This window comes from Cannabis sativa, chromosome 3 (genome assembly GCF_029168945.1).
Source record: "Cannabis sativa cultivar Pink pepper isolate KNU-18-1 chromosome 3, ASM2916894v1, whole genome shotgun sequence".
In the NCBI taxonomy this organism is placed as follows: Eukaryota; Viridiplantae; Streptophyta; class Magnoliopsida; order Rosales; family Cannabaceae; genus Cannabis; species Cannabis sativa.
Window position 1 is genome coordinate 8,160,285 of NC_083603.1, and position 10,606 is coordinate 8,170,890.

Sequence of the window (10,606 nt, forward strand, 5' to 3'; positions counted from 1 at the left end):
AGTAACATGCATATCTTTTTCCTCAACATCAATTAAGTATGATTATTTCATGAGATACTAACTAGTTATTTTCCTTCAAAGCATAACATGTAATTTATTTTGTCAATTGTCAATGATATTTGATTTCTTTTGCTTGGTTCGAATCACATATATTTATTGTACACATTATATTTTATTTTCGGTTTTAATTTAAATAAAAAAAAAGGGAGGGAGGCGTGTGACTTGTTTCATGGGCTAAGAAAATTTTGTGCTTAAATGGTAAGTATCAACATTTATTCTTCCTTGATTTATTTTTGATATGTTTTCATTTAAAGATTGAGCTTTTATATGGTAATGTGTCTTTAATCTTGAAAGATTGACTTATTTTTGGAAATATTGTTGGTAATTCTAGTTTCCTTTCATTTTTTTTAAAAAAAAAAAAGGAAAGGAGAAATTTTTGCAAGATAGTGGGGCGGTTTCCATTTGTGTTCTTGGGCTGGTAGTTTCTCTTTTTAAGTTGGTTTCCTCTTTTGATCCTCTCTCTCATGATTGTATAAACCAACCTCTTTTGTCTTTTATTTTCACAGCCTAGCTACCCGATTCCTATTTGTTTGTGTTCTTGTTCTTTGTTTCTCATTCTTACTTTCAGAAATTCATGGCTACAACTAAGAACCTATGGCATCCAAGGAAAATGGTGAAATCTGAATAAGCCCCCTCAAATGCTCCTCTTGTTGCTCCAATCGTCTTGCTACCATGGAGGAGGTTCAGCAAGAGATGTTCAAGCAGTTGTCCTCATTGTTCAAGCTTTATGGGGCATAAGTTTTCTTTCTTTTTGTTTTTGTTGGACATATTTCTATATTTTCATTTCTTTTTATCTTTGGCCCTTATAGATAAACAAAAAGGGGGAGTAATTGTATACTCACCCGTCTAGGGGGAGTTGAGGTTTGTGTTTGTGTTTGTGTTTGTGTTTGTGTTCATCCTTGGTCAAAGTTAGCTTTTTATTTTTGGTTTATTGTTTTGCTTCTCAGGGGGAGTTTTTATGTTTGTTTTGCTAACTTTGTTTTGTAGGTGTTTGTTAATTAATAATATTTTGATTATCTAAAGTGCCAAAGGGGGAGATTGTTAGGTCCTTTTTTGGCAATTTAGTTGTCAAAATATTTCTTAATTAATGTGCATTTTATTGAGCATTCAATTTGTTTTTATCTACTCTAGACCCTTTTTCCAGGGGGAGTTGTGTTTGGTACTTGTGAACTTATGTGGTTTAAAAGTTAGCATGTTTCTTTAGGAATTGTTGGTTTTCGATTGTGTTACTCAGGGGGAGTAGTTATTTGTTATGGCTAACTTTAACTTGCAGGTACTTTGTGTTAAAAATTATTTTGTTCATCTAAAGTGCCAAAGGGGGAGATTGTAAAGTCTTTTTTTGGCAAGTTAGTTGACAAAATAATTTTTCCATTTATGGTAAGATTGGTGTGCATTCATATTCGATTTCTTACCTTATAAATTCGGATTGTAGTTGCCCTTTTCCTTGTTTGGAAAGTTGCACTTTCAGCTGAACTTTCCTTTGTTGAAAACTTCTCAAAAGAGAAGGAATTCTCTTTTGGAAAGTTGTATTTTTTAGGGAAACGTTGTTTATTGCCTTTTCCTTATTGATTTCGATTGTATCTTGATACAATCAGAATATCTAATCTGTTTTTGGCAGGAATCAAACATTAAAAGAAGATCGGACCCGATTTTAGTAAGTTTCCCGTTTCTGGGCAGATCCGCTGCGTCAGCATCCGAATCTGATGTAGCAGATCGTGTTTCTTTTGGAAAGTTTTTGTACAGCTGCTAATTCGAACTTGTGGTTGCCTCTTTGGTTTCTATGATCTATAAATAGAGCCTAGAGAGCAACCATTCGGATTACCTCTTCCATTATTCATTTTTTGCATTTTATCTTTTGTGAGAAGAGAGTGTTTCTTTGTTTTGTGAGAGCCTAGTTGTTCACCTAGGTTCTAGTTGTTCTATTTCTGTTCTTACTCTATCCTAGAGGTTGTGAAGAACTACTTGACTGAACAAGAGATTGGTCTTCGGGAGAAGACTTGATAAAGCCTTACTTCGGGAGGAAGTAAGCACTTGGTCTTCGGGAGAAGACTTGTTGAAGCCTTACTTCGGGAGGAAGTAAGCACTCACACTTCAAAGACGAAGGGAGTTCGGGCTTGAAGGTGTTTCAAGAAGTCAGATTCATAAAGTGGATTACAAAGGATTGCGGCAATACTTTAGAGGGAGTCTAAACTTGTTTAAGTCAATTGTCTTTGTAATTTTGATACTTTATTAATTGATTTCATTCTCTGGGCGTGGCCCCGTGGACTAGGAGTGTTCGTGAGAACACTGATACCACGTATAAATCTCTTGTGTCAAGTTATTTATTTTTCTGCAAATATTTTATATTCTGCCTGTTCAGTTTTGCTGTAGCAGAATTACTTTCTGCTGCTGCAACCGCTTACAGTTTTTATATTTTCTTATATACAACTGACATTTGCAAAAACGCGGTTTTTCATATTGTATATGCGACATCTAGCTGTTCATCAATTGATGACACCTTAGACTAGTATTTTTACAATATGAAACAAGAAGATTACATAAATAAGATTACTTTGTCTTTCGCTAATCGAAGCATCGTTAGATTCTTATTTATAAACGAAATTATCCTAATTCCTCTTAGCTTATTCATTTCGAATTAGCTCAATAATATATCATTGGATGAATGGTCTATAAATCATTTCATGTCATTATATTTAAGAAATTAAATGATGCATATGATTATAATCCCGAAATTCTATTCCCAATTGATATAAATCCTCAATCTTAGAAATCTCCTACTTGTATGGGCAAATCTGACTTAGAGTTTGTATTAGTAGTGGTGGTCTAAGATAGAATTACTCATTATATTCGGTATAAATTTAAGTCTTTGACTTTAATTTTAGATTCCAAATAGAAATTTTCTTATATTTCTAATTCCAGAATACAATACAGTTACACTTTCTCAAGTGTTTAATATCCATCTTCTATTAATGGATTAAAACTGTATGGAATATGAGTTAGGTATTCTGTGACCAGGATCCACTTGCAGTATTCTAAGAACTCTTTGATGTAACTAAACCTATGTCATCAATAGACACTACCACATTTTTTTTTAATCTATGGCATTTATATCTTGTTCATAGTGGATTTGACAAGATCAATCTCTGCAAAGAGTTAATATGCCTATATCCACTGAAAGTAGTTCATCTCATTCGCAGATGGATGTACATTCAGGGATGGATATGAGTTTTTCGTTGTATTCTTAAAACGATAACTCTAGATTATACCTTTTAGCAAAGAAATTTGAAATGTTTGAAAAATTTCATTAATTTCTAGCAATGGTTAAAACCATTAAGGTAAGTGGTTAAAGATCTTGCGAACTGATAGGGGTGGAGAAATAGTTAGTAGATATGCAGTTCAAAGATCATTAAATTGATTTTTGAATTATATCCAAACTTACCTCCCCAGAATTTTTGAGTTGCATGTTGATGATTAGTTACTAGTCGTTGCCTAATTCCTTCTATGGTAATACAATTTCAGAATGATGTAATGGTTGTATACTTAATGTAAATCATTACTAGATTCATGGATGACCTAATCAAAATCTTTAGAAAAGCTAGAACTGTTAACCATGGTTTGTTAGCTATTCTAAGTGATTAGGGGTGTACCATCCCATTGTCAATAGATAAGAAAGTGTTTGATCAAACAAATACTACTTTTCTAAGAAAATGACTAAGTCTGAAAAACAAGTAGCAAATAAAGGAGATATTTAATTCTTGATTCCAAAAGTGTTCTATCATCTTATTTGATATATGATGATCCCACTGCCTCTGTTGTCTTGTCACAACCGAAGAGATCAATACCATTTAGTTTTCTTAGACATAATTCACGGTACCTCGTCGTAGTGGGAGAGTTTCTAGGAACTCACCTTCTTATGACTTGGGAGACACTAGTGATTAAAATCCATTGTGAGTTTAAATAAGTAATGGATTGTCAAGATAAGAAACTAAGAAGAAAAGCCAATAGAACTATGGTTTAATCCATTCACATGGAATAACCTAAAGTTTTCTATTACAAGGACATAAAAGGAAATTTTTGTTTATAAGTCTATTCAATGGACTTAACAAAACTTCCTGTTCCTAGTATTATAGGTTTGAGTTTATCTAAACCTATGGCTTGTGGTATACCTGGTAATTACTTACTCTAATGCAAGCAACTTACTTTAGTAAGATGCTGAAGCATTTTCTTTCTAATGGAAATCTATAGAAGCTTCACAACTTCTTAGGCATAGATTTTATTTATCTAAGGAAAAGTCTTAACTATTCCAGAAAAGATAAAGCCATGAAAGAATTTCTTATATCAACAGTGAGAGGTCTTAGATATGCTTTTGTATGCCTTAGACCAGAAACCTGCTGTTGACTGGGAGTAATAAGTAGGTATCAGATTAATCCAGGAGAAGAACATTGGAAGACAATCAAGTAAATCTTAAGGGTGTGTTTAAAACTCTTAGACTACACCATATCAGATTTCGAAATTTGCCTTTGTGCTAGTAAATCTTTCTGATAAGATGGTGATTACTCTGGGGGTGGAATAGTGATTTTGGAGAAGTGTAAAAACCTATCTGAAGTCTCTAGGTCTACCAGAAAGGTACTGAATGTTAAAGCTGCAGGAAAGGTACTTATTCAGTCTAAGGTAAGTTCTATACATCTTTGGCACCATTCCAAATTGCCTTAAACTACTAGTGTTAATTTCCTGATTAACCAAAAGTAGTTGCCAAAGATATAGAATCCAGTATCCCAAGAGAGTAGACATATAGAGAGGAATTTCACATTATCAATGATTTTGTGATTAAAGGAAGAGTAATGGTGGAGAAAAGGTTGTGCTTGATTAAACCTTTCAGATCCTATTACGAGGAGTTTACTACTACTACATTTGATTTGTATATCAAGGTGTTGAGATTATTTGAAACGCACTTTTTGTTTTATATTAGTGCAAGTGGGAGTTTGTTGGGTTTTATGCCCTAAATAAAACTCATTTCAATATAAACAGATTTACTTATTAATATAGATCAGAAATAACATTTAATGTTGCATGGTTCACATGATTTATTTCATGATTATATGTACATAATGTATGAATTCATCTGAAACCCTTTTCACATACTTGATCCTGTTTATTGTGCTGTCAACATATTGGAAAGTAAACATGACTATGTGAATAAAGTTTCCTAGATTTATCAGACATAGGATTTTACTGATATGATAATCTACAACAGAGTTTACTTGCATTTGGAGAAGTGCTATGTTCTTTCCAGAGCATTGGTTAAAGTAAAGCTCAGGTTGGATGCATGGAGTATGCATCGGAAGGGACCGATATTGAACTTTGACTTAGATTTATTAAACTTACCGTAATATCCATTCAAGTCAATATCGCCTAGTTGATCCTAGATCAAATGATCTTAATCCTGTTATGATTAGGCTCAATCTTGAAAGGCTATTCGTGTTCTTTGATTTGTTAGTTAAGCCTACTTTTAGGTCAGGGTAATACGTACATTTTGGGAACACGGTAGTGCAATTGAGTGGGAGCGCTAGCATAAACATGGAATCTATAGCTTCTATCTGGCGAATAGTAAGCAAAGGATGATCTCCTTCGAGCTTGACCAAACGAACATAAATGGTGGAGTACTCATTTCACATAAGCTGAAATATCATTTATACGGGGTCAAGTGTTTTAAGGAATAAATACATTGTAGGGTGTAACGGTAATTTAATCCCTTTACAGTGTAGATCATTCATATAGAGGATCAGTGATCAAATTAGGATTATAACAATGGATAACTAATTATGTGTCTATATGGTGGAACATATAGAGCATTCTATATACTGAGAGTGCAATTCTAAGTTCTATGCATGGATTCAACGAAGAATTAATAAGTTAGTAAATTTTAGTGCTAAATTCTTGATCTACTTATTGGAAGCTCGGTTATATAGACCCATGGTCCCCCCACTAGTTGAGATAATATTGCTTGTAAGACTCATGTAATTGGTTTTGATTAATCAATTATAATTCTCAAATTAGACTATGTCTATTTGTGAATTTTTCACTAAGTAAGGGCGAAATTGTAAAGAAAGAGTTTATAGGGGCATATTTGTTAATTATGATCTTTGTATGGTTCAATTAATAAATATGATAAATGACAATATTATTTAATAATTATTTATAGTTATTAAATAGTTAGAATTGGCATTTAATTGGTTGAATTAGAAAATTGGCGTTTTTGAGAAAATCAGATGCAGAAAAGATAAAACTGCAAAATTGCAAAAAGTGAGGCCCAAATCCACCTTGCATGGCCGGCCACTTTTGTAGGGTTTTCCCTCTGATATTTTCATTATTTTAATGCCAAATAATTCAAACCTAACCCTAGTGGAATGCTATAAATAGATAGTGAAGGCTTCAGGAAATTTACACTAAATTTCTACACTTTTCTTCTGACACTTCTGATTCAGAAAAACCTGAGCCTTCTCGCTCCCTATCTTTGGCCGAACCCACTCCCTCTCTCTTCCTCTTGAATTTCGAAATCCTTAGTGTATGAGTAGTGCCCACACACAGCAAGTGATACCTCAATCATAGTGAGGAAGATCGTGAAGAAAGACTTTCAGCAAGAAGGAGGTTTCAGCATCAAAGATTCAGAGAAAGAGATCTAGGTTCAGATATTAATAATGCTCTGCTACAGAAAGGAATCAAGGGCTAGATATCTGAACGGAAGGAGTCATTATGTTCCGCTGCACCCAATGTAAGGTTTCTTTAACTTTATATGTGTTTATTTCATCGTTTTAGAAAGTTCATATTTAGGGTGTTAATAAACATACTTGTGAGTAGATCTAAGATCCTGGTAAAATAAATTCCAACAGTTTTCACACCAGAAGATGGAGAGACATTCGAGTTCAGGGGGTAGGAAAGAAACCTCGCACCCCTATTATTTCGGCAATGAAGGCTGGGCAACTATTGCAGCGTGGGTGCTTAGGGTATCTAGTTAATGTGGTTGATGACACCAAGAAAATTGAAAGAAAGCCGGAGGAAACACGGGTAGTTGCTGAGTTTCTTGATGTATTTCTAGAGGAGTTACCCGGGTTACCACCACACAGAGAAATCGAATTTGTGATAGAATTAGTGCCCGGGACGGCACCAGTTTCCCGCGCACCATATAGAATGGCACCATCTGAATTGAAAGAACTCAAAATACAGTTGGAAGAATTGCTTAAGTTAGGGTTTATCAGACCTCGCTACTCTCCGTGGGGCGCACCAGTTCTATTTGTTAAAAAGAAAGACGGTACTATGAGAATGTGCATAGATTACCGAGAACTGAACAAGGTGACTATAAAGAATCGGTACCCATTACCGAGGATTGACGACTTGTTTGACCAGCTTCAATGGAAAAAGGTGTTTTCTAAGATTGATCTTCGTTCAGGATATCATCAGCTAAGAATCAAAAATGAAGATATACCGAAGACAGCCTTCAGAACGAGATACGGGCATTATGAGTTCATGGTGATGTCATTTGGACTTACAAATGCCCCAGCAGCTTTTATGGACCTCATGAACAGAGTCTTCAAGGAATATCTGGATCAGTTTGTCATTGTATTCATAGATAATATATTGATTTATTCTAAGACAGAGGAGGAACATGAGGAGCACTTACGCTTGACCTTGCAGCGACTGAGAGAACATCAATTGTATGCCAAGTACAAAAAATGTGAGTTCTGGTTGTCCGAGGTTGCATTTTTGGGCCACATTGTCACTAACGGGGGAATAAAAGTAGATCCTGCCAAGGTTGCTGCAGTGAAAGAATGGCCTAGACCAAAGACCGCCTCAGAGGTTCGAAGCTTTTTGGGTTTAGCAGGCTATTATAGAAGGTTTGTTGAGGGGTTCTCAAAGATAGCCACACCCTTAACAGAATTAACTAGGAAGAATCTAAAATTTTCCTGGTCAGACAAGTGTGAGCAAAGCTTCCAAGAGTTGAAGAATAGACTTATCTCAGCACCAATCCTCAGTTTACCAACAGAAGAGGGACAATTTGCGGTATATTGTGATGCATCTAAACAAGGGTTGGCTTGTGTTCTAATGCAAGAAGGGAAGGTAATTGCTTACGCTTCAAGGCAATTACAAGAATACGAACAGAGATACCCGACACATGACCTAGAGTTAGCCACAGTGGTTTTTGCACTAAAAATTTGGCGTCACTATCTCTATGGAGTGAAATGTGAAATCTACACCGATCATAAGAGTTTAAAGTACTTTTTCACCCAGAGGGAGTTAAACATGAGGCAGAGGAGATGGTTGGAGCTAGTCAAAGACTACGACTGCGAGATAATGTACCATCCCGGTAAAGCCAATGTGGTAGCGGATGCACTCAGCCGTAGAGGTCCCGGACTAGTTTCCACTTTACAAGGAGTATCAAGGGAATTAGTGGAAGACATGGAACGAGCTGGTATAGAGTTTATTACAGGGCAACTTGCAAAGGTCACACTTCAATCCACTTTGTTAGAAAGAATTAAGGAGGGGCAGACGACAGATCAAAAGCTCAGTGAACTAAAGCAAGAAATTTTGAATAGTAACGCCAAAGATTATGAAATATCAGACACGGGATTAATTCGGTTCAAGGGACGAATTTATGTGCTCGATAATGATGAGCTCAAGAAGGGGATATTGGTAGAAGCTCATACTACACCTTATTCAGTTCATCCCGGGACCACTAAAATGTACCATGACCTAAAAGCAATGTATTGGTGGCCTGGTATGAAAAAGGATGTAGTTGAATTTGTGGCCAAATGCTTAACATGTCAACAAGTTAGATGCTCTTTGTGGCCAAATGCTTAACATGTCAACAAGTTAAAGCAGAGCATCAAAGACCAGCGGGATTATTACAACCACTGAAGCTCCCTAAATGGAAGTGGGAAGAGATTTCTATGGATTTTGTGACTGGGTTACCTAAGACTACAAAGCAACATGACGCCATTTGGGTAGTCGTCGATAGGTATACAAAATCTGCCCATTTTCTACCAGTACGCATGACTTACTCCATGGACCATTTTGCTGAACTTTATGTGAATGAGATTGTGAGATTACATGGGGCACCGTATTCTATTGTTTGTGATCGAGATGCTCGGTTCACTTCATCTTTTTGGGAAAGCTTACAGAGGGCAATGGGAACTCGATTGAAGTTCAGTACTGCATATCATCCAGAGACAGATGGTCAGACTGAGAGAACAAATCAGATCTTGGAAGATATGTTGAGGGCATGTGTGATAGATTTCCAAGGATCATGGAGCAAATACCTGCCTTTGATTGAATTTTCTTACAACAACAGCTATCAGTCTACTATCGGGGTAGCACCCTATGAGATGTTGTATGGAAGAAAATGCAGGTCTCCACTGCATTGGGATGAGTTAGGAGAGAACAAACTCCTAGGGCCAGATGCAGTTTAGCACACCAACGAAGCTATTCAGAAGATCAGGGCTAGAATGATCACAGCTCAGAGCAGATAGAAATCTTATGCAGACCTGAAGCGGAGAGACATTGAGTTTGAAGTGGGTGATCATGTGTTTCTTCGAGTGACACCACGAAAAGGACTCTCAGTGAAGAGATTTGGCAAGAGAGGGAAACTAAGTCCCAGATATGTTGGTCCATTTCAGATATTGGACAGAGTAGGCAGTGTAGCTTCCAGAATAGCTTTACCGCCATCATTATCTGGGGTGCACAATGTATTTCATGTATCTCAACTCCGGAAATATGTGTCAGAACCATCACATGTTTTGAGCTATGAAACACTGGGTTTGCAGGAAGATTTGTCCTACAATGAACGTCCGGTAAAGATTCTTGAACAAAAGGATAGGATTTTGAGAAATAAGACAATTACCCTAGTGAAAGTCCTATGGAGAAACAGCGTGGTTGAGGAAGCTACTTAGGAGCTAGAGTCTGATATGCGAGAACAATATCCAGAATTATTTGACTAAAATTTCGGGACGAAATTTTCTTTTAGAGGGGTATAATTGTAATATCTGCTAACTCCGAAAGGGTATTTTTGTAATTTTATTTAGCTGAGAGTATTTTTATTATGTTACATATTTATGGATTTAAATATGTATGGGATTATTTTTATGATGATATAATATTTAATTTTATTGGCATGTGCATAATGCCTAATAGATATATATGTTATATGGGTATATTATTATATTATTATAAATATTAATATTATTATTATTATTATTATTATTATTATAATTATTATTATTATTATTATTATTATTATTATTATTATTATTATTGTTGTTACGTATGCATATATGCATATAAAAAAAAATTATGTATAACCGTGTCCCGTAACAAACTGAGATTTTTGTGAAATGGGAATCGTTCAACTTCGGTTCAAAGCGATCTTTTGCTTGGGTTTAAACATGATAGAAATTAGGTTTTGAGCTCTATTTTCGTACACCCAAAACAGAGAACCAACGAGAGAGAGAGAGAGAGAGAGAGAGAGAGAGAGAGAGAGAGAGAGAGAGAGAGC